Source organism: Manis pentadactyla, chromosome 14 (genome assembly GCF_030020395.1).
Source record: "Manis pentadactyla isolate mManPen7 chromosome 14, mManPen7.hap1, whole genome shotgun sequence".
Classification (NCBI taxonomy): Eukaryota; Metazoa; Chordata; class Mammalia; order Pholidota; family Manidae; genus Manis; species Manis pentadactyla.
This window is the reverse complement of record NC_080032.1, coordinates 43,371,663-43,397,795: the sequence shown is the minus strand read 5'-3', so window position 1 is coordinate 43,397,795 and position 26,133 is coordinate 43,371,663. Positions and strand designations below refer to the sequence as shown.

Below are 26,133 nucleotides of genomic sequence, written 5' to 3'. Positions count from 1 at the left end.
CAGGATCCTGCAGTCCTGCTGACTCTGCAGGAGCCCTGGAACCCAGTCTTTATGCTATTGGAATTGCTGCTGAGACTTCTGGAACCTGCAGTCATTTGTTTCTGCTGTTAAGGCTGCCATAACCATGCAGCAAACACAGTGCCTGGCAGTCATCTGCAGTCACCACTGTCACCGTAGCTGCAGCTGCTGCCTTCAGAACCCATGAGCCCATGTTCCTGAGGCCTTTGGGATTCTACTCAAGCCACTTCCAGAAACAGAAGCAAAGGAAGGTAAAATGGCTTATCTTTCCTCTTGCCCTTTTTGGTTCCACCAATATCTCCCAGTAGTTAGCAGAGGCTGATCACAAACTAGCTGGCATGGGACTCTGGGTAACATCGTGGGCGAGAAGGTTAGGAATGGGGCTGAGACTCAAAAGGCAAGCAAGCAACGTGTTTCCTGTGCGCAAAGTAGATTTACATTATCTTATTTAATCTTCACAACAGTCATTGAAAATAGGTACAATTGTTGCCCACATTTTATAGATAAAGAAAGAGTCTTCGAGATATTGCGCAGCTTGCCTAAGACTGCATAGCCAGGAAGATGGCAGATCCAGGACTCTGAGGTCAGTCTAATACTAAGTCTTGAGCTCTTAACCATTTTGCTTCCTACAGCTCCTAGTTGCCCTGGTCATAGGATCATCCTCTGCATGGGTGATCACAGTTGGACTGTTGATCTTCTCCCCAGACCAAGGAAAGTCCCTCTGCTTTTTATGAACAGCTTTTCATATAGTAGAGCTTTTACCCCACATGACCAAGCAATCTTCTTGATTCTTGCTACTCCAAGTGGAGTTCACATATCAAGAGCATTAGCATCACCTGGGAGGTGTTAAAAAATGCTGACTCTCAACCCCGTCCACCTCATTCTGGCCGATTGAATCAGATCTGCAGTTTAACAAGAGCCCCAGGTGATTCCTATGTTCCCTAGGGTTTGGGGAAGGCTGCTGTATATCTCTTTCTTGCCAAAAGCATACCTGTACTTTCTGAAAGGGGGAAGATAAATGGTGGGGGAGGAGTCACAGCCGTACACTGCACTTGGAATCACGGCTCCCTTGTAAATTCTGCCTCAAATCTTAGATCGGTCCACTCTGCCAGAGTTTTTTCTTCATTTTGCTGATTTTCTTTCAGTGACCACACTGTCGATCTGGCATGTTTGGGGAATCCCATTCCCTCAGATGGTCTGACCCCATTGTGTGCACTAATCCAAGTTCTCTTTTATAAGTCCCTGAACCTCATTTAGACGTAGCTAAACGTCTAGAGGTAGGATTCAATGTTTCTGGACATGCCATGATAAAAGGGAATCCTTCCCTGCAGCAGTCGAAGATAACGGGAAGCTTATTTTACCACAATACACTAGAACACACAAGCTATTCCCTTTACCCACCCTAATTCCCACTCTAATTGCATATTCATTCCCTATAGATGGAAACAGATGGTTGTGTACCAGCAATTAAAGAGAAATGAGGGAACATGTCCTCAACAGCTCTCATTCTCTTCTGTTGCTTATATTTTTGCCAGCTCTTCATGTAATGCTGATCCCCCAAGCCCTGCCTGCCCCTCCACCACGGGTAATAGAATCAATACATTGTACTTGTGTGATTACCTTCGCTCAGTTTCTGGGCACTGCTGCCAAAATCCAGACATCTAAAGAGCATGATATGAATAGACTTTTCAGGGAAACGATAGTCATATTTTCAAGTAATACATCAAAGTTTATTCTGCTTCTTGAACAGCATCTTAATTCTTGCTGGAGTTTATTAGTCACTCTTGTTTTCAGTTGATTAAATTTGTTTGTAGTTGCCTCCAAGATTATATTGACAGATATTCCTCCTTATAATTTAATAGCAACATTTTTGCAGGGTATGAGCTGACATGATAAGACAAATGGAAAAAGTGAATGCACCACACTGTATAGATTTGATTCATCTTTCCTCCTGTCTCCTTATTTATTTTGCCGTGATTGGGAACCAAATGAATATGTTGACATTTAGTTTTAGGAAGAGAACACCATTATTTTATTTATGGTTTTTTGTTTTCTACAGTAAATACAATAAAAGTAAAAAAAATGTGGTATAATTTTGTAGAGCCACTGTATTTTATGAATTAATTGCTTTAGGGTGCATTATGACTGGCACAAATTAAGAGGATGTGGAGGAAAAAATATCTAAGATTCTTTTAAATGTCTATTTCTGGTTACATGTAATTGATTCTCTTTAAATCTGGATATTTTTGAGGAGTAAGAAGTGGGTAAGACATGCAGCATGAGAAAGCCTAGTTTGTGGAGCAATTTTGATTTAATTTGCACAATGTAGTAGATGTGTCCATATATTTAATTTGCACAATATGTAGATGTGTTACAGGATTATTGATAATCTTTATATGGTTGCAAGGAAAAGATAAAATCAAGCAACCTTTAGTAGGAAAAAATTAAAATTTGGCTATTTTTTGTGGCTTTATAGTTATTCGGAATCTCTGTATTTCAAGATTAGATTGCACATTGGGTCTTGTGGAGGACCAGGTCATCAGCTTAGCCACATGAAGTCAGTTATGACTTTCTCTTTGTTCTAGACATCCACAACAGGTATGTGAATGGGCTGATTTGCTACTAAACACCATGAGCACCCCTGAAGGATGGAGCCTAAGAACATGGTTGGCCTCCTTCAACATTTTGCCTTTTTCTGGAGGCGCTGCTCTGGAACCCACGTGAACAGGGTTGGTCTTTCTGCTTGGCCCAAGTCATTGACCATGGCAGCTTTGCATGGTAAGCCCCACAATTTGTGATCATGAGTAAGAGGCAGGTATGGTTTTACATATTCTTCTCTGTCCAGGGATCAATGAAATCCCTTTCTCTCCAAGGTATGATATTTAAATAATTTGATTTTTTTTTAAAGCTGCCATTTGGGTTTTACATCACCTATACCCAAACATTAGGTAAGTCCCACAAGGGCAACGGTTTGTCTGTTTTACTCACTGCCGTATCCTCCTTGCCTAGAGCAAGGATTGGCTCCTGAATGTACTACATAAACATCTGTGGAAGAAATGCATAAAAATTGAACAATGGTTATATTTCACATTATTGAATAAAAACAGAATGAAGATACATGAGATAACCTCAGTAAACTGGATAGTGTGTGTTCTGCCTTTTTTAGCATCTAGGTTGCATTTAGAATCGCCTGCTTTGTAGGTGTGCTGAGAGGGTTATTTAGTTGGAGTTTTTAAGTACTACACAGTTAGAAAATGCTCCACTCAATTGAATTGTGTGTAATTAGTGCTTATAGTGTTTGCTAAGTTCTTAGGAGTATGAAGAAATACAAGACCCTCTCAGTGCCCTTAAGGAGATTATAATCACATTATTACTGTGATATATTTACCCCTATACTTACTCTTTCCCCACTGCTTCACTCTTCCCTCAGTTCTCATGTGGGGCCACAAGAAGATGGGTAAGAATGCCATCCTAGTTAGCTCGTGTGTGCTGGGCAGTTTCAGGGGAAGGCAAGGGTAGACAGGTCCTGAGCTGTGTTAAATAGGCTCATTGTATTATATGTAGTACTGGACAAAATAGACCCTGGAAATATGGTGTGTTTACCTCTATGCTGAGCAAAAATAAAGACAGGAAAATAATCTTAAGATCAATGTTTGGGAGGTCTCAAGGGTAGAGGCAATTCCTGAGAATGATTCATATAGAATTGTCAGAAGGTTTTTAATAAGAGAGCATTGGCTAATAGGTTCAAGAACGATAGCTTAAAGTTGCCACCCATGGGTGGACACTAATAACCTATCATACAATTAAAATTTTGCTTCTACTCTCATCAATACAAACTGTTCATGTGTTTCCAGTGACATTCCCAGTGCAATGACATTTTCTCTTTTGCCCCAGCTCTTACAGCAAAAAATCTTTCAAATATTTCCTTCTCAGTTCTCCTCACCACCACATAATGATCCTGTCTAAGATGACAGCCAACTTTTCTTTGCTCAAAAATTAGTTCCTGGGCTTCCAGGTAAAGGTAATTAATTTTAAAAAATGCATTTACTACCATTCCCTTCATATTGAAGTTACAATGGAAGCATAAAACTGAGATAAACTCACAAGAGCCAAGAGAATGGAGACTGCTATAGCAGATAAAAACATTTTTACATTTCTGAAATTTAAAAACTGGTGCAAAAGTGATAACAAGTGCAACTGAGTCAAGGAAGCCACAGCCTCTAATGTACTCAGGGGAGCTCCAAAGTGGTGGAAAAGCCAGTTGTCCCAGCAGAATCCCAGAGAAGATTCACTAAATAGAGCAGAAGTGAGGTATGGAGCTAAAATGAGGGGAAATCATTAGAAGTCTGAACAGGAAACTCCTATGTCCTTCTACAACCTGCAGAGGTGGAGCACAGGTATCCTAGAAATTACCCCAGACCAAAGGATGAGAGGAACATTTTCTTTAAAAAATCAGAATGAACCCCAAACTTTGGTAATGTGAAGGAGTGAAAGTACCTTAGATTAAAACTCTTCTCAGTCTGGTAAATGGAATAGGCACCAAAGTTTTAATAGATGCCTCCCTTCCTGCTTTCTCTAAGAAGCCAACCATTGACAAGCTCCACCCAGGTGCACAAAGCTAACAGCCAGGCTTCATTCATACCTGTGACTGGATTACCAAGGCCACTGAATATTTCAGGAAAGCCTGAATCGTGGGAGAGAAAAGACAAGAATACAGAGACTATAATATGTCCCCAGAAAGCAGTTTTATAATTTCATTTTCTTACCATTAAAAAAAAATTGAAATGTAGCTGACACAATTACTAGTCTCATCTGTACCACATGGTGATTCAACTTTTTGATACATGTTCAATTTCTCTCATCAATGTCTTACACCTTTTTAGAGTACAGTTCATTCACCTCCGTGGTTAAGTTTTTTTCCTAGATTTTTCTTTCTTTTTGATGCAATGGCAAATAGGATTAGGATTACTTTGTTAATTTTTCTTTCTGATAGTTCGTTATTGGTATGTAGAAATACAAGACATTCATGTATATTACTTTTTTATACTGCAATTACTAACTTCATTTAATAGTTTTAATAGTATTTTGGTGGAGTCTTCAAGGTTTTCTGTATATAGTATTATGTCATCAGCAAATAGTGACAGTTTTATTTCTTCTTTTCCAATTTAAATGTCTTTATTTCTATTTCTTGCCTGATTGCTGTGAGTAGGACTTCCAATACTATGTTGAGTAGAAGTGGTGAGATCAGACATCCTTGTCTTGTTCCTGATCTTAGAGGAAAAGCTTTTGGCTTTTCAACATTGGGTATAATATCATTGGGTATTAGTTGTTGGTTTGTCGTATATGGCCTTTATTATACTGAGATATGTTCCCTGTAACCCACTTTGTTGAGAGTTTTTTTCTTTTATCATAAATAGGTATTGAAATTTATCAAGTGTTTTTTCAGCATCTATTTGGATAATCATATGATTTTTATCCTTCTTTTTATTATGTGGTGTACCACATCAATTGATTTGTGGATGTTAAACCATTCTTGCATCCCTAGAATAAATCCCACTTGATCATGGTGTGTGATCCTCTTAATGTATTATTGAATTCAGTTTCTAATACTTTGTTAAAGATTTTTTGTATCAGTGTTTATTAGGGACATTGACCTATAATTTTCTTTTTTGTATTATCTTTGTTAGGTGTAGTGTCAGGGTAACAATGGCCTCCTGGAGTGAGTTTGGAAGCATTCTTTTCTCTTCAGTATTTTGGGATAATTTGAGAAAATTAGGCATTAACTCTTTACATGTTTGGTAGAATTCATCTAGTCCCTGAGGCCATCTTGTCCTGGATTTTTGCTTGTTGGTAGTTTTTTTGATTACTGACTCAATTTCATTACTATCATCAGTCTGTTCAGGTTTTCTCTTTCTTCTTGATTCAGTCTAAGGAGATTGTATGTTTCCAGGAATTTATCCATTTCTTCTAGGTTGTTCCATTTGTTGGCGTGTAATTATTCATGTAGTCTCTTATGATCCTTTGTGTTTCTTCTAGTTATGGCCTTTTCTTTTCCACTTAAAGAAATCCCTTTAACATTTCTTGTAAGGCTGATTTAGTGTTGATGAAGTCCTTCAGCTTGCTTGTTGGAGAAACTCTTCTCTCTCCTTCAATTTTGAGTGATAACCCTGCTGAGTAGAGTGTTCTTATTTATAATAAATGCCCACCCCCCTCCTTTTCAGCCTTTGACTGTATTGAACCACTTCCTTCTGGCTTGTAAAGTTTCTGCTGAAGAATCATCCATCTAGTCTTAGGGAGGTGGGTTCCCTTGTATGTAACTAGTTGTTTTTCTCTTGCTGCTTTTAAGATTCTCTCTTTATATTTAACTATTGATACTTTGATTATAATGTGTCTTGCTATGGGTGTCTTTGGGTTTATCTTGTTTGGGATTTTCTGTGCTCCCTAGACTCAGATGTTTGTTTACTTTACCGGGTTAAGAAATTTTTCAGCCATTATTTTTTCAAATATTTATTATTTTTGAATGAGAAAAACAAAGAGTATCCCTGAATATAGTTATGCATAGACAATAAAATCCCTAATTGCTAGCACATACAATAACAAATTACATATAACTTAAAGATTTAAAAGTAAAGTTTAAAAAATATTTAAATTGCCCCTTGCCCCCTGCCCTTCGCCCTGCCCCACTCGGGGCAGTGTGCTCTACCTCATCTCGCGAGATCTGAGCACCCCGCTGCAGCCGCCGGCGCCCAACCTGTCTTCCTGCTCTCCTACCTCAAATCTCTCCACTCTCCAGCTTTCCTCCCTATTTCCTCCTTCCTTTCACCCCCCTCTACTCTCTGGACCGGATCTCGTCTCTCGGAGGTGGAGGAGAAGGTGGAGGAGGACGTTCGGCCAGCGCAGTGAGGTGTTTGTGCGTTGCCGCCATCACCCCCATCGCCGCCATCACGGAGAAGCATGGTAAAGGGAGCCGAGCCCGGTGTGAGGGGGACTTTCCGGGAAAGTAACTGTTGCCTACAATTACCTTGACCATACATACAGGAAAGATGTGTTTTAGGCTGGTAAATCATGCAGGGTGGATGACAACGGATGAAAAATAGCATTTGGGACTTTCTGAAAAATGCAATTCAAGAAATATAGCGTAAGAATAGCAGTGATCTTAGTTTTGAGGAGCTGTATAGAAATGCTTGTATAATGGTTTTGCATAAACATGGAGAAAAGCTCTACATTGGAGTAAGAGAAGTTGTTACCGAACATCTCATAAATAAGGTGCGAGAAGATGTACTAAATTCATTTAGTAACAACTTTCTTCAAACGCTAAATCAGGCTTGGAAGGATCATCAAACAGCTATGGTGAAGATTAGGAACATACTAGTATATGTGGACCGTGTATATGTACAAAAAAATAATGTGGAGGATGTCTATAATTTGGGATTAATTATTTTCCGAGATCAGGTTATACATTATGGGTGTATTCGGGATCATCTGCAGCAAACATTGTTGGATATGATGGCAAGAGAGTGGAAAGGAGAAGTTGTAGATCCAGGCGCAATAAAAAATGCTTGCCAGATGTTAATGATTTTAGGTCTCCAAGGACGATCCGTGTATGAGGAAGATTTTGAGGCTCCATTTTTGGAAAGTCTGCAGAATTTTTTCAGATGGAAAGCCAGAATTTTTTAGCAGAAAACAGTGCTTCAGTGTATATTAAGAAAGTAGAAGCTAGAATTAATGAAGAACTAGAACAGGTGATGCATTGCCTTGACAAATCAACTGAAGAACCAATTGGAAAGGTGGTTGCAAGGGAACTCATTTCCAAACACATGAAAACTTTAGTAGAAATGGAGAATTCTGGGCTACTACACATGTTGAAAAATGGAAAGACAGAAGACCTTGCTTGCATGTACAGGTTATTTAGTCATGTGCCAAATCGTTTGAAGACAATGTGTGAGTGTATGAGTTCCTATTTGAGGGAGCAAGGTAAAGCCCTTGTTTCTGAGGAAGGAGAAGGAAAGAACCCTGTTGATTATATTCCGGGCTTATTGCATCTGAAGTGTAGGTTTGATCACTTCCTCCAGATATCATTTAATAATGACCAGCTCTTTAAATAAACTATTGCCGGTGACTTTGAGTATTTTCTCAACCTCAACTCTAGGTCCCCTGAATACCTCTCATTATTTATTGAGGATAAGCTGAAAAAGAGAGTAAAAGGGCTAACAGAACAAGAAGTAGAAACCATATTGGATAAGGCAGTGGTCCTTTTTAGGTTTATGCAAGAAAAAGAGGTATTTGAACATTACTATAAGCAACACTTGGCAAGGAGACTTCTCACAAAAGTGTTTCTGATGACTGAAAAAATATGATATCTAAGTTAAAGACTGAATGTGGATGTCAGTTCACATCAAAACTGGAAAGAATGTTTAGGGATATGAGCACTTCAAACACAACTATGGATGAATTCAGGCAACATCTACAGGCAACTGGGGTGTCTTTAGGTGGTGTTGACCTCACAGTCCGGGTGCTCACGACAGGATACTGGCCCACTCAGTCAGCCACACCAAAGTGTAGCATCCCACCAGCCCCAAGACATGCTTTTGAGATATTCAGAAGGTTTTACTTAGCCAAACACAGTGGCCGACAGCTCACTGTCCAGCATCATATGGGTTCTGCAGAGCTCAATGCCACCTTTTATGAACCAGTTAAGAAGGAAGATGGATCTGAAGTTGGTGTTAGAGGGGCGCAAGTAACTGGCTCTAATACACGGAAGCACATACTACAAGTTTCTACTTTCCAGATGACCATATTAATGCTTTTTAATAATAGGGAAAAATATACGTTTGAGGAAATTCAACAAGAGACAGATATTCCTGAAAGAGAACTTGTTAGAGCCCTGCAGTCCCTCGCCTGTGATAGACGAACACAGCAGGTTCTCAGAAAAGAACCCACGTCAAAGGAAATAGAAAATGGTCACATATTTACAGTTAATGATCAGTTCACATCCAAACTACAAGTCAAGATTCAAATAGTTGCTGCCAAACAAGGTGAATCTGATCCAGAAAGGAAAGAAATGAGGCAGAAACTAGATAACGACAGAAAACATGAGATAAAAGCTGCTATAGTGTGGATAATGAAATCTAGAAAGAAGATGCAGCACAGTGTGTTAATAGCAGAGGTAACTCAGCAATTGAAGGCTCGATTCTTACCAAATTCATTTGTTTTTAAGAAATGCATTGAAGAACTTATTGAGAGAGAATATTTGGCACGAACACCTGAGGATCACCAAGTATACACATATGTAGCATAAAATGCGTTCAGAAATTTGATTTATTCTTGGACTGTACTCTTCAAATGGACTGGGAAGCTCTTTTTAGTCATTAAACATTAAGACGACCATCTCTTAAATTACAGTACATGTTCTAGACCATTCAGATCAAGCCTTTACTCCCTTTGAGAGTTTTCAACATCGACTGATTGAGCTTCAGGCTTTACAGCATTTATCCCTGCAGAGATCATACAGTTCCTCAGGATGATGTGAATGTGCCGCATTTTTTGTTTTCAATATTGTATGAAAACAGGAAAAAGTAAAACAAATTTAGAAAATACAGCTCATTCAATTGTTTGAAAACAATTTAGGAGAAAAACTTTGTGACTTGGAGTAGATGTGGATTTCTTAAACTAGAACACCCCCTCCTATCTCTGTATCTCTCTGACAAAATAACCACAATTAACAGTTCATGTGTGTGTTTCTGGAAGATTTTCCTATCCATGCAATTTATTTGTATGTACATACACTCCATCCATACTCTCCTCATACATATATCTGTCTTTTACCCAAACTGTCATACTATATGCCTTTCATGGGTTTTGTTGTCTTTGTGACAACAAAAGATAGAAAACCAGTAATGTTTTCATGTTAATATGTATTAATGATCTTTTCATGTTTAATAATCTTTTCATGTTAATATGTATTAATGAACCACATTCTTTTAGATTTAGTATTCCATTACTTAATGTGTCATACTTCATATAAATTAGTCACTGACTCACATTTATGTTGTTTCCAGTTTTCAGTGTTACAGACAACTCTTCCATGAACATTTATAAATATAAAATGGTAATTTTTTTGAAGTATATTCACAGCTGTAGAATTGCTGGGTTAAAGGTTCTCTGTATTTTCAATTTTTACAGCTACTGCCAAATTACTGTTCAGAAACACTGAACTGATTTATGATGTGTAGTGTATGAGATTGGTTGCTCCACTGTCAAGACCATCATAAACCTTAAATTTTTGCCAATTCAGTGGATGTAATACGGTATCTCATTGTTTTGACTTGCATTTTTTAAAATTTGTTCATGAAAAAGTACACTTTTAAAATACCATTCATATATTTTCTATAAACTGTGTGTATTTTGCTCATTTACTTTTTGAGTCATTTATTTTTCTTATTCACTTGTTGGAAACTCTTAAAATATTAAGAAATAAAACATATTATATTGTGATAAATGTTTCCTATAGCTTGTCCTTTGTTATCAATGTTATTAAGGGATAATTTACATAAAATAAACTGTATCCAAATGTACAATCTGATGAGTTTTAAAGATGTAGACTCATAAAACTACCGCTGTAATCAAGATACAAAATACTTTAATCATCCTTAAAAATGTCCTTCTACCTCTTCGGTGACTATTTCTCCTCAAACCCAGGCAACCACTAATCTTTTTGTCAATATAGATTAGTTCTTGCTTTCTACAGTATTATATAATGGAATCATAGAGTATGTACTTTTGTATCTGGTTTCTTCCTCTCAGTGTAATAATTCTGATATTCATACATGTTGTTGAGCAAAAAGGAGTCCATTCCTTTAGGTTCAGATTGTTTTGCATCATACGAGTTTACTGCATTTGTTTTTTCACTTACCTGTCGATAGACATCTAGATTCTATTTTTTTTTTGTTATTATGAATAGATACATTGTAAGCATTTGCATATAAGTTCTTTTGTGGTCATGTTTTTATTTCTTCCCGGTGAATATCTAGGAATGAAATAGCTATAGAATGTATACAGTGTGGAATGTACAATGGACTATTTTAGGTTCATGTTGAACCTGTCTTGTCAAACAATTTTCTAAAGAGTTTGCACCATTTTGCATTCACAGCAGCAATTTATGAGAGCTTTAGTTGTTTTGCCATTTGTCAACACTTGGTATTATCAGTCATCAGTTTTAGGGTTGTTCTAAGGTTGGGTAACTCTGTGTGGCTTTAATAGCATTTCCTTGACTAATTATTCTGAACCTTACTTTACATACTTAGTAGACATTTATATTTTCTTTTTGTTAATGTTCCATTGAAATCTTTTGCCCATTTTTATTTGTCTTCTTATTAGATTCTAAGAGTTCTTCATATATTCAGAACATAAAAATTCAGATTACATATATGTAATATTTATGATACAGAATATGTTATGTATTATATGTACATATGTATATACACATACACATATATATAAATTTACCATTCTATGGCATGTCTTTTTATTTTCTTATTAGTATATTTTGAAGTGTAAAATGCAAGTTAATTGACTCTTTCCTCAGTCATCTCAATACTTCTATTAAGTCATTTCAGTTCAGCTAATGAGTTTTCTATTTCAGTCTGTATTTTTCAGTTTTAGAATTTGTTTGATGAATTTTCTTTTGCTGTGCTAAATGTGCTATATTTTCAATCATCATGATACTTTCACAACTTTCCTTTTCTTATAATTATTATAATGGTTTTGAATTCATTACTTAGTAATTGCCACATTGAATTATTTTGGGTATTCCTCTTTTGATTGTATTTTCTCTTGAGAATGAGTTGCAATGTTATGATTTTAATATTTCAAATATTTTGGGACTATATCCTTAAATTGTCAATATTATATTGACAAGACCCTTAATTGTTATATTCTTCCAGAGTGTGGATGTTTTTGTTTTAGAAATCAATTAACCTGTTTAGACACAAACTGAAAACTGTTTTGCTTATGTGGGTAACAAATCAAATCTGAGTTCAGTTCTTGTGCTACAAGTAGAAACTGCATTGAATTTCTGGTTTAGAGGTTAGCCAGAGACTTAGACAAAGAATGTGAATTTGAGGGCTCTTTACTCTGGCATTCTCCTTCCTAGGATTCTGTCATCACTTGCCAATGGCTGATATTGTCCTTGACTATTTGATTCCTTAGGACAGAAAGAGTGCAGATATCCTCTTAGAGTTTTAGTTGCCTCATGCCATATATCATTTTTTGCCTGCTCTAAGGTGAAATTATAAAAATGGGTATAATTTAACCAATGCCAGTCACTTCTTCCACACCTAGTTTCCCTCCAACTTTTTTTTTTTTCCAGGGACTGGTGGCAATTGCTTTAAATTTTGTTCAGAGTTTACAGTTGTTTCTGTAGGAGGATCTGTCTCTTAGTAACTTGATTTAGAGACTGACTCCTGATTAATTTGCTTGGCTGACATCATCCAAGAATAAAATTTTGAGGCTAGTTGTAACTCGGGTGTGTGACTCTCACACCCAAACTCTCTATCCTCTTTAAAAAAGCAGCCCCACTGGGAAGTAGATCATGTAACAGTGCTCTTGTAAAGGATTGCTGAGTGAATAATCTCATTAGAGTGCTAGGGCAATCAGGGTTGTCTGCGTTACAGCGCCACCTTCTGGTAGCTCTTCTATGGATGACTGAAAACTGGTGGGCCTCTTGCGCTCTAAGGCCTCACGTATCTATCTGATTTACCTTAGAGGACAGCATCTATGTTGCTCAGAGATTTTAATAAAGATTAAAGAACAGTTGTTTATAGCATATAGAGATTTCAAAATTAAAACAAATTTGGGAGTGGGAAGCCTCCCCATGAGTTTTTTCCTTAATATCTCATTAAGCACAGCCGACTTAAAGGATATACTCTCAGATGAAGTCACAGATGATAGTATTTTATTTAAATCAGTCATGACGTGTCTTTGTAATTACATTTTCTGAGGTCCCTGTTCTCTCAGGGGTGTCTAGAAAGTATGTAATAACTGCATCATTCTTTATGTGTGTCTGTAGCTTAGGCAGCACTGGAGATTAATGAGCCAACTTCTCATATTTCCTTAACTGCAGTCCTCTTGCATTAGGGATTTCAAGCTGAACAAAAGTTTGGAAGATTTTCTTCATTTGGAGATAAGTGTAGGAGTGAAAACTCTGCTTAGCATATGAGGCCATTAAAGAAGTTATTTAACTGGTGTGCTTGTGGGAATATATTACATTAGTCCCATTCAAGCCAATCATTATAAACACTCTCCATCTCCTAGGTGTTCATTACATTTTAACAGCACTGCCTCTATGCAAAGGGGAGACACCACTACTTCTTAAATCCAGTCACGTGGCAGAAGTAGAGTTCCACATACTCTTTGTACCCTCTGGTGGGATACCATCCAAAGGCACTTGTGGATTAAGTTACATGCTTCATATAAAAGGCAGAGCCCGGATATGACAAACCCACTAGGGCTTTTTTCCATGCTCAAAATGCTGCCATACATCTCGGCATCACACCATTGGTCCATATGTTGGACTGTCTGAGTGAGGAAAAGACTGTTATATTAGGTAACGGACCTCCTTGTGTCTTCCTTCCAGGGACTAATAACTATACAGCCACACACTGCAGTTTGTTTACACCTTTGGAGACCTCTTCAAAGAGCACTGGCTTTTTTTTACTTACGTTTTTTAAATTTTAAATAATTTTAGTAGTAAAGAAAACCGCAGTGTCTTTGTCAGAGTGTGTCTTGTCTACGGAACTTGTCTATTTGTTTGATCCTGGAAAGAGAGAACTGATCAAAGCCTGGTCTGTCCCCCACTTGTAGGGCCCTGGGGTGAGATTCTGGAAAGCCTCATCCCAAGACGGGGGGTGGTCAGCAGCTGGTGGGGGGAAGATGCTTCACAAGAGACATGCCTATATTTTCCTACTCTAAGAGGTAGATGCAAGTTATTGGTAAGACAGATACTTATCGATAACAGAAGAAGAGGTTTCCCACTTTCAAATAGAGGTTAAAATGCCATCACCTTTTGGGAGTAAAAGAATTGGTGGTTTTAGCTGCACATTTTGGCAACTGCTGAAATGTTCATACATGTGATGGAAACCAGGATCTGCCCGTGCCCAAAACACCTTTTGCCATTCTGAGCCTTCTGCCTGTTCCTCGCTCCCTGTATTTCCTGCTTCACTCCTGCCCCATCTTGCCAAAAAAGGCATCCTCATGATTGTGAAATGGTAGATTTTATTCTGGTGTCTCTGCACGTGTGCTGTACTAACCCACATGTGGTGAGAGAACAGGGGGTCTGATGAACCTGCACTGCCTTGGTGGTCTCAGGAACCTGCCTCTGCATTTCAGTCTGGCCCAACTCTGTGCCAAAGTGTTAAATGGAATGCCTCTGATGCTTTTGCTGAGCGCCTTTACTTTTATATATAGCCAAAATGGTAAATCATAGGTTTTAATGATAAGGCTCAGGGATCCAGAGACAAATGCTTTAGGTAAAAAAATAAAAATTAATCAAACCTTCTTAACCTTCTGTATGTAAAAAGGTTCAACAAACATGCTAGACACACACACTCACATAATGATCATTAAAGGCATGTTTCAAAATAAGCTTTAAGGATCCTGACTCATATTAAAGGCTCTTAGGGATGCCTGTGCAGTTTAAGATCTGGTGGTATGGAGAGGAAGAAAATGGTAGTGTCATTTTCAAAAGCCTGAGATGTGACTAAGAGGTGGACTTTATATTGTTTCTTTCCTCTGAGAAGGTTGCTGCAATAAATACATGGTGCTTAAAAATTGGAAGAATAGTCATCGATACATAACAAAAAAGAGGTGTAATGGGCTAGGTTAATGTTGTCCTTAGGAATTGTTAACTGTATTTTTCAGATTCTTATTTGCTTTCTTATACCTTTCTAAAATACCACATTCATCATGCTGTACTTCTGCTCGAGAAGTTCAGAGGCTCTGTAAAATCAAGAATAAAATATTTAAATTCTAAAACCTAGCCAGCCACAACCTATCTCAGTTTACCTTTCATTGTGTAACTCCCTTTACGAGCCCTACATTAACACTGTGCATTCATCAAATGTCCCATATAGTTTCATCTCATCAAATCATGTTTATATGTGTCTTTGAATCACCCACACCTGTTGCTCTCAGGAATTCTCTTATTTTTCACAGAATCATCCAAATGTTCTGATCCATAGAATCAAACAGACCAGGTCTGATCCCGACTACCACCCCCAGCCATTGGACCTTGGGCAAGTTACCTAACTTGGCTGGACCTTAAATTTCTCATCTATATGATGGAAATAATAATGATCAATAATGCTAAATGAGATCATGCTTAAAAAGTAGCCCAGTGAAGGGTCTGGCATACAGTGCTTAATGAATCCTTATCTGTCTTCTCTATATATTCCTTTGGACTGAGAATAATTTTACCTTAGCTGTAAAGACCACTCCTTACCTCCCACCCTCACTTTAGACCATGTTAACCTCTCTACCTATGTGGCCTTAGGCAGTTTTTATCAGGTACATTCATTTCCCTTAATTTTTTTTTCTAAAATCTTGGGCTATTAAATGATAAATATCATGTAAAGTGCCTCATACAACACTCAACACAGAGTAAGTGCTCCATAAATATTTCTGTGGCTGCTGCTGTTATTGCAAAGGCAACAGTCACTCATCCCTGTGGTAACAGCTCTTCCAATGATGAGTTATGCTTGTTCTCAAAAAAAAAAAAAAAGGCAGTAAACAGCCATGGTTATGGGCATACCTTCTGGACCCAAACAGTCTAGATTAAAACTCTAACTTGATAATTTCAAGGTGTGTGATCATCTTAGGCATATTACTTCCCTGTTCTTGATTTAGGGTGCCTGTTATGCCACCATTGAGTTGTTTTGAGGATTGAATGAATTAAAGCCTAAAAGGAGCACAAGTATTTAACAAATAAAAATATTTTATATACATTTGCTATTGCTGATTTTTATAGCCTTTTTGTTCCTTATTCCCCAAGTATTTTGAAAGCTCCTGAGGACAGAGATGTGTATGTGTACCAATCTTACCATTTCATGAGGAAAAAGTGAAATAACAGATGGCACAAGGAAGGTCTAGCACAATGCCTGGAGCACTGTCAAAGCTCTAATAGCTAGTTTCTTTCCCCTTATCTTACCTACCACACCTCGTAAGTAGTCCTAGGAATTGCTCTTGAGCATATTTTTAAGGGAATAAATGAATATTGATTTTTTCTTGTATGCCGAGGAACACCATTAAATATAAAGCATTATCATTCAAAAGACTGTCTGTTATTCCACGGAAATCTGATTTGGTGAAATTATATCATCATTTTATTGCTTCCATCATTTACTATATCATGACTGCCCCAAAGTTTCTGGACATATTTTGTTCTGGAGCACTGAGTTGAAATATACAAAAACAGACATTGTCTTAATTTTCTTCTAGCTTCACCTTCATTTCCCTCCCTGTTTTCTCTTTTCCTTTCCTTTTCTGTACTGCTTACTTGCATTCATATTTAAATCACTGAACTGTCACTAAATGGCAAAATAGCTTTCCCTTACAAAAGCCTAGGTAGAATTGTTCTCAGTTGCTTCCGTCTGCAACATTTTCAACATTTCACCATTTCACAGGTGAAGCTGTGAAATCAACACAGGGGGAAGCAATCATAATTCTTCATGCCTTTGATCTTGGAGTCATATCCAGTTTGACAGTATAATGAAAAGTTAACCCCTGAATAAATCTAGAGGGTAATAATGTATAGGATGACTAAGACATGGGTTGTTAGGTTGACTCCATAATCTCTTTTTCCCCAGCATCATGGAGGTATAACTGACATATAAGTTGGAAATTTAAGGTATACAACGTGATGCTTTGAAACACCTATGTATTGCAAAATATTAAAGAATAACGAACACATCCATCACTTCACATAATTACCAAATTCTGTGATGATAACATTTAAGATGTGTACTCCTAGCAACTTTTAACTATGTAATAGAGTATTGCTTACTATTGTCACCATGCTGTACATTAGATCACCAGAACTTACTCACAACTAGAAGTTGTACCGTTTGACCAACACCTCCCTTTTTCCCTCCACTCCTAACCTCTGGCAGCCACATTTCTATTCTGTATTTATATGAGCTCAGCTTTTTTAGATGTCACATATAAGTGAGAATGTGACTTACTTAGCTTAACATCATGTTTTCAAAGTCCATCCATGTTATCACAAAAGTAAAGATTTTCTCCTTTTTTATAGCTGAATAACATTCCAAAAGGTGTGTATGTATATATATATGTGTGTGTGTATATATATATATATATATATATATATATATATATATATATAAAATCTCACATTTTCTTTATCCATTCATCCTTTTTCTTGGCTGTTGTGAAGAATGTTGCAGCAACCATGCAGGGGCAGATATCTCTTGTACCTGATGATTTCCTTTCCTTTAGATGGGAAGTGGGATTTCTAGATTCTATGGTTGTTCTAATTTTAATTTTTTGAAGAAACTCCATACTGGTTTCTATAGTGGCAATGCCTCATTACATACCCACCAACAGTACAGAGTTGCTTTTTCTTTACATCCTTACCAATATTTGTTATTTCTTATTTTTGTTTATAATAGCCATTCTAATGAGTGTGATGTTTGGGGATATTGAACATCTTTTCACATATGTGTTAGCCATTTGCATGTCTCCTTTGGAAAAGTCTATTCAAGTCCTATGTCCATTTTTTATTCAGATGGCTTTTTTTTGTTGTTAATCAGTTGTATGAGTTTCTTACATATTTTAGTTATCAATTCCATTTCAGAAAGATGGTTTGCAAATATTTTTTCTCACTGTAGGTTGCCTTTTCATTTTACTGATGGCTGCATTTTCTGTGCAGTTTTTAAATTTGATATAGTCCTACTTGTTTGTTTTTGGTTTTCTTGCTTGCACTTCTGGAGTAATATCCAAAAAATTGTTGCCAAGACCAATTTTTTTGGTCTTTTACTCTATGTCTTCTAGGAGTTTACAGTTTTAGTTCTTATATTTAAGGCTTTAATTCATTTTGGGTTAATTTTGTAAATGGTCTATAAGATATGGGCCCAATTCCATTTATTAAAAAGAAAACACAGTTTTAAAAATAAAGAATGAAAACATTGTGATGCTTCCAGCTTTGTTCCTCTTTTTCCGGATTGCTATGGCTATTTGGGGTGTTTTGTGGTTTGATATGAATTTTATGATTGTTTTTCTACTCCTGTGAAAAATGCAATTGGAATTTTAATAGAGGTTGCATTGAATCTATAGATGACTTTGGGTAGTATGGACATTTTAAGAACATTAATATTCAAATCTCTGAACATGAGATATCTTTCCATTTATTTGTATCTTCTTTGATTTCTCTCATCCATGTCTTGTAATGTTCAGTGCAAAGATATTTTACTTTCTTAAACTTATTCCTTGTATTTTTTCTTTGATGCTATTATAAATGGGATTGTTTATTTCTTTTTCAGATAGTTCATTCTTAGTGTATAGAAACACAACTGATTTTTCTATGTTGATTTTATATTCTACAACTTTACTAAATTCCTTTATTCTAACAGTTTTTTGGTGAGGTTCTTAGGGTTTTCTGTATGTAAGATCACATCATCTGGAAACAGACAATTTTACTTCTTTCTTTTTAATTTAATGACTTTTATTTCTTTTTCTTGCCTTATTGCTCTTGCTAGGACTTTTTCAAAACTATGTTGAATTGGTGTGGTGAAAGTGGGTACTCTTGTCTTGTTTCTTTTAGAGAGGGAAAGCTTTTAACCTTTCACTGTTGCATGTGATATTATCTGCAGATTTGTCGCATATGGCCTTTAATATCTTGAGGTACGTTCCTTTTATATGTAATTTGTTGAGTGTTTAATCATTAAAGGATGTTGGACTTTGTCAAATACTTTTTCCACATCTATTGAGATGACCATGTAATTTTAATTTTAATCTTTTCTTTATTAACATGGCATATCACATTTATTGATTTTCTTATTTGAACCATCCTTGCATCCTAGAGATCACACTTGATTATAGTGTATGATACTTTTAATGTGCTGTTGAATTCAGTGTGCAATATTTAATTGAGGATTTGTGCATCTATCTGCATCAGGGATATTGGCATGTAGCTTTCTTTCCTTGTAGTGTCCTCTGGCTTTGGGATGAGGATAATGCTGGCCTTGTAAAATGAGTTTAGGAGTATGAGGAGAATTGTTATTAACTCTTTGTTGAATGTCTGGTGTAATTCACTAGTGGAGCCATCTGATTCTGGGCTTTCTTTGTTGGGAGGTTTTTGATTATTGCTTCAATCTTATTACTTGTTATTGGACTGTTCAGATTTTTTATTTCTTCATGATTCAGTCTTAATAGATTATACGTTTCTAGGAATATATCCATTTCTTTTAAGTTGTCCCATTTGCTGGCATACAATCATTCATAGGTCTCTAATGATCCTTTGCATTTCTGTGGTGTCAGTTGTAATGTCTCCTCTTCGTTTCTGATTTTATTTATCTGAGTCTTATCTCTTTTTTGCTTACGTAGCCTAGCTGAAGGTTTGTCAATTTTACCTGTCTTCAGAAAACTACCTCTTTGTTTTGTTGTGCTTTTCTATTGTTTTTCTGATTTGAATTTCATTTGCTCTGGTATTTGTTATTTCCTTCCTTCTGCTAGCTTTGAGCTTAGTTCTTTTTTCTGGTTCTTTGAGGTGTAACATTAGGTTGTTTATTAGTAATCTTCCTTTTTTCTTTATGTAGCTATCTATCACATAAACTTCCCTCTTAGAAGTACTTTTGCTTGAACCCATAAATTTTGGTATGTTGTGTTTCTCTTTTCATTTGTTTTAAGATATTGTTTGATTTCCCTCTTGATTTCTACTTTGACCCATTGGTTTTCAGGAATGTATTGTTTAATTTTCCCACATTTGCAAACTGCAAAAAAGATGCTAGTTATGATTTCAATATTCTTAATTTGTTAAGGCTTGTTTTGTGACCTACCATATGATCATCTGTGGAGAATTTCCCATGTGCCCTTGAGAAGAATTTCTATTTTGCTGCTGTTGGATGGAATTTTTGTATATGTTGGTTAGGTCCATATTTTCTAAGGTATAGTTCAAGTCCAGCGGTTCCTTATTGATATTTTTTCTGGATGATCTATCAGTTGTTGAAAGTAAGGTATTGAAATATTATTGCTGTAACTATATTGTTTATTTCTCCCTTCAGATCTGTTAGTACTTGCTTAATATATATAAATGCTCCAATGTTGGGTGCATGCATATTTATAATTATATTATTTTGACAAATTGACCCCTTTATCATTACATACTGACCTTCTTTGTCTCTTACTACAGTTTTTAAGTTAAAGTCTATTTTGTCTGATATAAATACAGCTACCCCTGTCCTCTTGGTTTCCATGTACACGAAATGTTTTCCCATCCCTTACTTTGAGACTTTGTGTGTCCTTAGCATTTCTCTGCCCTTTGATTGGAGAATTTAATTCATTTATACATAAAGTAACTATTGATAGAGAAGGACCTACTAATACCATCTTATAAATTGTTTTCTGGATGTTTTATAGTTCCCTTTTCCCTTTATTTCTTTTTTGTTGTCATTCTTTGTGAATTGATGATTACCAGGAGTGTTTTGCTTTTATTCCCATCTTTTTATCTTTTGTGTATCTACTATATATTTTAGCTTTGTAGTTACCATGAGGCTTTTATAAAACATCTTGTATATATAGCACTCTTTTAAGCTGATAACTTAATGTTGATAATACAAAAACTCTGCCCTTCATACCCCTCTCATATCTTATATTTTTAATGTCACAACTTACCACTTTTTATGTTTGATTCTATTAACAAATTATTGTAGCTACAGTTATTTTTAATACTTTTGTCCTTTAGTCTTTTTCCCAGAGTTAAATGATTAACAAAACCACCATGTTACAGTTTTAGAGTACTCAGAATTTGACTGACTTACCTTTACAATATGTTTTATATTTTCATATTCATGTTTTCATGTTACTAATTAAGTAGTTTCATTTCAGCTTGAATAATTCCTTTTAGCATTTCTTATAGGACAGGCCTCTATTACTTTGTTGAACTTCTCATTTTGTTCATGCATTGTTTTCCAAATTTCATTTAGTTGTCTATCTGTGTTTTCTTGTACTTTGCTGAATTTCTGTAAGAGAATTATTCTAAATTCTGTCAGACAGTTCATAGATCTCCATATCCTTAGGATCAGTCATTGGAACATTATTAGTTTCCTTTTGGGTGTCATGTTTTCTTGATTATTCATGGTCTTTGTGCTCTTGTGTTGGTATCTGCACATTTGAAGAAGTAGGCACCTCTTCCAGGCTTTACAGACTGTCTCTGGCAAGCAAAGCCCTTCACCAGTCAGCCTATCTGGGTAGGTTATCTGGTGATTTCCATGGGTCAGCTTGCTGCTGGAGTCCTTGAGTGAGCAAGCAGATATGGTTTCTGGACAGCAGGTGGGCAAGTCTGGTGCTTGGATCCAGGAAACAAGTCTGGTACCTGGTTTGTGGTAATGGGCCTGGGACTTGGGTCTGACCTCAAGGTTGGGTTTTTGGGTGCCTACCTGATACTATGGCAGGTCGGTAGCCTGGGTCCTCAGGGACTAGTTCAACATGTGCAATTTAAAGTAAATACTTGGGTAAATCTGGGGGGTGGTAACATACAGGATGACGAAGACACAAATTGCTAAACTGACTCTATAATTTTTAATGTGAACAAGAATAAATAACTCATTGTGGTATGACCTAACTAGCAAGGATAGTTGCAATCCCTGGCTTCGACAGTTGCAAACTACATATTTAAGGTCAAGTAACTGAATCTCTTAGCTTCCATTGATACATCTTTGAAATGGGGATAATAATAGCCCCTACTGCATTAGGTCATTGTGGGGACTAACTAAGACTATATTCATCTGTAATGTACATAAACAACTAATCTATTAATTGTGGCATTGTAGAAGCTATACAAATGAAAATTCTCATAACTAACCAATACCAGAAAAAGAGCTAATTCTAGTGAGTTTTTAGTCAGGTTTAGAGTCTGTGTTTCAGACTCTAAAGTGGAGGTTTGTCAGCAGGAAGTTTATTAGGGAGTCAGTTGGAGTCAACACCTATGGGGGAGTGAAGGAAGGAAGTTTGGATAAAGCTGGGCTCTGAGTCAGTCTCAAGAAGGCTTCAGCTGGCCTCATAAGGAGCTCTGGAACTGGGATGACTCTTCATTGAGGTCCCCATTGAGGCAAGGGACTGGTCATTCATAGTCCTGCACAGACCATGTTTGAATGTGAGCTACCCACCAGGAAGGTCCTGTCCTCATACAAGGTAATTTCTCTGCAGCTGAGGGCAAGCCCCAGGGAAGGCTTCAGGGACAGCTTTCAGTCACCCAAACTCCTGGCAGTTAGGGAAATGAGTGTAGCAGTCTTGAAGGGGGATTGGGCCATGCACTTCAGTGTCCACTATCGGTTCCTAGTGATAAATGTATAATAATTGTATATCACATATTGCTATATTTTATTACTTTTTCTAGACAATATGTTCCCAGTACGTAAGAGCCACGTCTGTCTTCACTGCCTAGCACATAGGTGGAACTCCATAAATCCGTCTTAAGTAAATGGAATTGTTTATTAAGAAACTATCCTTTATTGAGGATGGATGATTCTAAGGTGAACTGGAGTAGTGGTTTCTAGACTATGCTTAAGTAAGGAAAGACCCTCACAGTAATCAGGGGAGTGGAAAGGGAGAGAGAAAGACCACGTGGTGTTACCAACAAGTGTCTGAAAAATGGTCTGAGGCTTATAGGTATGCAGTCAATAATCCTTCCACTGCTACCAAGAAAAAGCCATGACATCAACCATCCTTCATTTCTCAAAATCTCTTACAAAGCTGTCCTTTCTCATTCAAAGAGATTCTTTAAGTAATTTTCTAATTGATTTCACATCCATCAAAATGTTCCAGGGAGGGATAGTGGGAAGGGGGCACACCATTGCCCTCCCTGGGGGTGGCCCTATGAGATTTTCCCTTTAAAAAAAGAAACCTGTCCTTTTAAAAGACATATTTCTGAGTTTTTATTAGTTGTTCCTTTTGGGGGTTGTAGATAAAGGGATATCTTATAACAGTAACAGATGTATTATGAAAGGATATAACAAAAGAGAATATTTCCTATTGAGAATAGTAATCCCAAAATGGAATAAATATTTATAAAGAGGCTTAAAGATAACTGGCTCTAGTTCACTCGTTTTACAGGTGAGGAAACTGAATTCAGGCAAAATTGATACATTAAGTTGTTAGTATCAGAGAGACTTTTTCCAGCAATACTCCTTCCTCCCACTTCCACCAACATACAGACAAGGATCATAATGCCACAAACTCTCATAAATTTTTTATTTGAGGCAGTAGCTGAGATTAATGGGTGCCGTATGGAGTTTCCTCACTGAATGTCACTCCACTGACCACAGATAATTACTTAAATTATTAACACTTTTCTGGGAATAAAAAGCCTGATAAATATGTGTTGAGTGGGTTAGTCAGTGACTATACAAATGATTGAATGAATAGTTGGTTATTTATTAAGCCATTATCACCCTGGGCCAAATCGTTATAAGTTTAATTAAACAGTCATATAGAAAAAAGGAAATGGGCTCCTGGATGGGTAAGTTTTGGTTAGGAAAAAGAAAAGAAAGTAGAGGTTGGTGGAACTTTGGAGTGATGTGTAGATGGAGATAGTCAATGGAAGGCTTTGAGAAGTATGGGAGGTAATGGTGGGGACTATAAAAGGGGTAGGAAAAATTACAAGGCCAGTGGGGCCAAAGACGAGGAGATGGAGAAAGGCCTCATCTGTTTATTTCTTGACTACCTCCCTGTGTCCCAGAATTCACTCTCCTAAAAGGTTAACAATGTCAGTTCAGAAAGAATTTTAACATTTTATTCATCTCTAAAGTAAGGACTGTTTTATTGGTAGTAGAATTCATTTCAAAAGTTTGTAACAGAAAAATGTTACCACTAATTGAAGTACAGTTGGAAGAGGAAGAATTTAATGAGTAGTTACACTGTATGCTCAGATTAAGTACTGAAGAATGGAAATCCATAGTTATGTAAGATGGGAAATCTAACTGTGCTTGCAATATTGGATTGAAGAGCAATACAGGAGATCTTAAATCTTGTGAACACTGTTAGTACTGGGCTAGACAAAAAATGTGGAACATGATATGGAGCTATATTTAATGTGTAAATATTTGATACCTTACTTTTCATTTTATATCAGTGATTTTCAAATGTCCTAATGCCATAAATTGTGGACTTTTACTGTTTGGGTGATGCCTAGTACCTAAGCTTTTGTTATTACACAAATCGAAGTAATATGACCCTTAACTCCTTTTAAGAAATTATCAATTTCTATCACGTTGAGTGTTAGTTAGATGTATAAGAATGTATTTTGCCACTCCCACACCAAAGAGTAGATTCATGAACAACATACAACCATTTGATTTTTGCTTCACTTTTAATTTTCACCAGAGTGCTGTAAAACCAGAATAAAATATCTGGAGTTGACTCATCCCAGTGGCAGCCCTGGCAAGACTATTATGCCAATTTCAATATATGTCTTCAAAAACGTTGATACTCCTCCCTTTAAAAAGTGAAATCTCATTCTTTTCTTCATGAATCTGGGCCAAACTTAGTGACTTGCTTCTAATGTATAGAATGTATAATTTCATGTAATTCTCAGAGCTCAGCATAAAAAGGATACACCTTTCATCTGGTATTCTCTCTCTCTCTCTCTCTCTCTCTCTCTGTCTCTCCTCCTCTCTTTTCTCTTGTGTCTTCTTCTAGGGAGAATCAGCCACAGTGATGTGACGACACTGAAGCAGACCTGGAAGAGTGCCATGTGAAGAACAAGTTCCTGATAAAAGCCATCACCGACTTGGTATTCCTGTGAGTAAGCCACCTGGGAAGTGGATCCTTAGCTTCCGTTAGCATAAGATAACCCAGCTGTGACCAATGCCTGACAGCAACCTCATGAGAGAACCTGAGCCAGAAATACTCAGTCAAGCTGCTCCCAAATCACTAACCATTGAAACTGTGAGATAGCACAGTGTTCACTGTTATGTTAATTAGTGACATTTGGGAGCCATCTGTTAAATAGCAATAGATAACTAATAAAGCTGTGGACCAACCCATATTACCAAGACTTCTGGAAGCTTTTGTGCTTCTTTTCACTTCCTTAATCTCCTTGAGTCTTCACTATGAGTCTCTAAGCTCTTTCCCCACCCCATTCTCCATTGTGTTCTCCATTATCAAAGAACACAGTTTTAGAACAATGTAAATTATTATTAAATTGAACTAATTGGTCTGAGAAAGAAATTTTAATTCATTATCTTGGTCTACCATGGAGTTTATTTTTTAAAAATAAGAGTTTGATGTACTTACACATTTCACATGCAAACAGCTTTAAGTCTTCCCTTCATCTACTGGCAGTAGATACATGTATCTCTTGATGAAGATTCTAAGGTTATGCAGCAGTTCTTTATCACATATCATTTATAAAGAGTTGTATAATCAGCTGCTATAAATAATGTAAGTATAAGTTTATAAAATGAAACAATGCTCGGTAATGAAAATATATATTACTTACAGATTTAATTGTTGAATAATTATGTTGATTTAGCTATACAAGTCATTTTTTCAGATTTACAGTTTTGGATATCCTGAACTTCAGCATGTTACTTTCATGAGTGTGTGATGATATGTTTTTTTCTTCTTCACCTATTTGTACAAATTGCTGAAAAATTCAAGGAAAAAAGAAGTCCACACGCAATGAGAATGCGTACCTACTACTTTAAATCAAAAGATTTTGTTTAGTATGTTTAAAACAGCAGTGTGATTTGTGCCTTTTATCAAACTTAGGAAAATTTTGGCCATTATACTTTACTGCATTATTCTCTCCATATCTGCTCTTCCTCCTCTACCTTTTCCTCTCCTTTCTTTCTAAAACTCCAGTTATGTTTGTGTTATAATTTTGTT

General features: G+C 36.6%; 1 long non-coding RNA gene and 1 pseudogene across 1 annotated transcript; both read left to right on the top strand.

The window, feature by feature from the left end:
- Positions 1-25,381, top strand: LOC118912750 (uncharacterized). The gene is made up of 3 exons (XR_005024902.2): positions 1-269; positions 2,604-2,796; positions 24,943-25,381. It is a non-coding gene; the product is annotated as an uncharacterized LOC118912750 (long non-coding RNA).
- On the top strand, positions 7,116-9,439 carry LOC118912749 (cullin-3-like; annotated as a pseudogene).
- Positions 25,382-26,133: the final 752 nt, after the last annotated feature.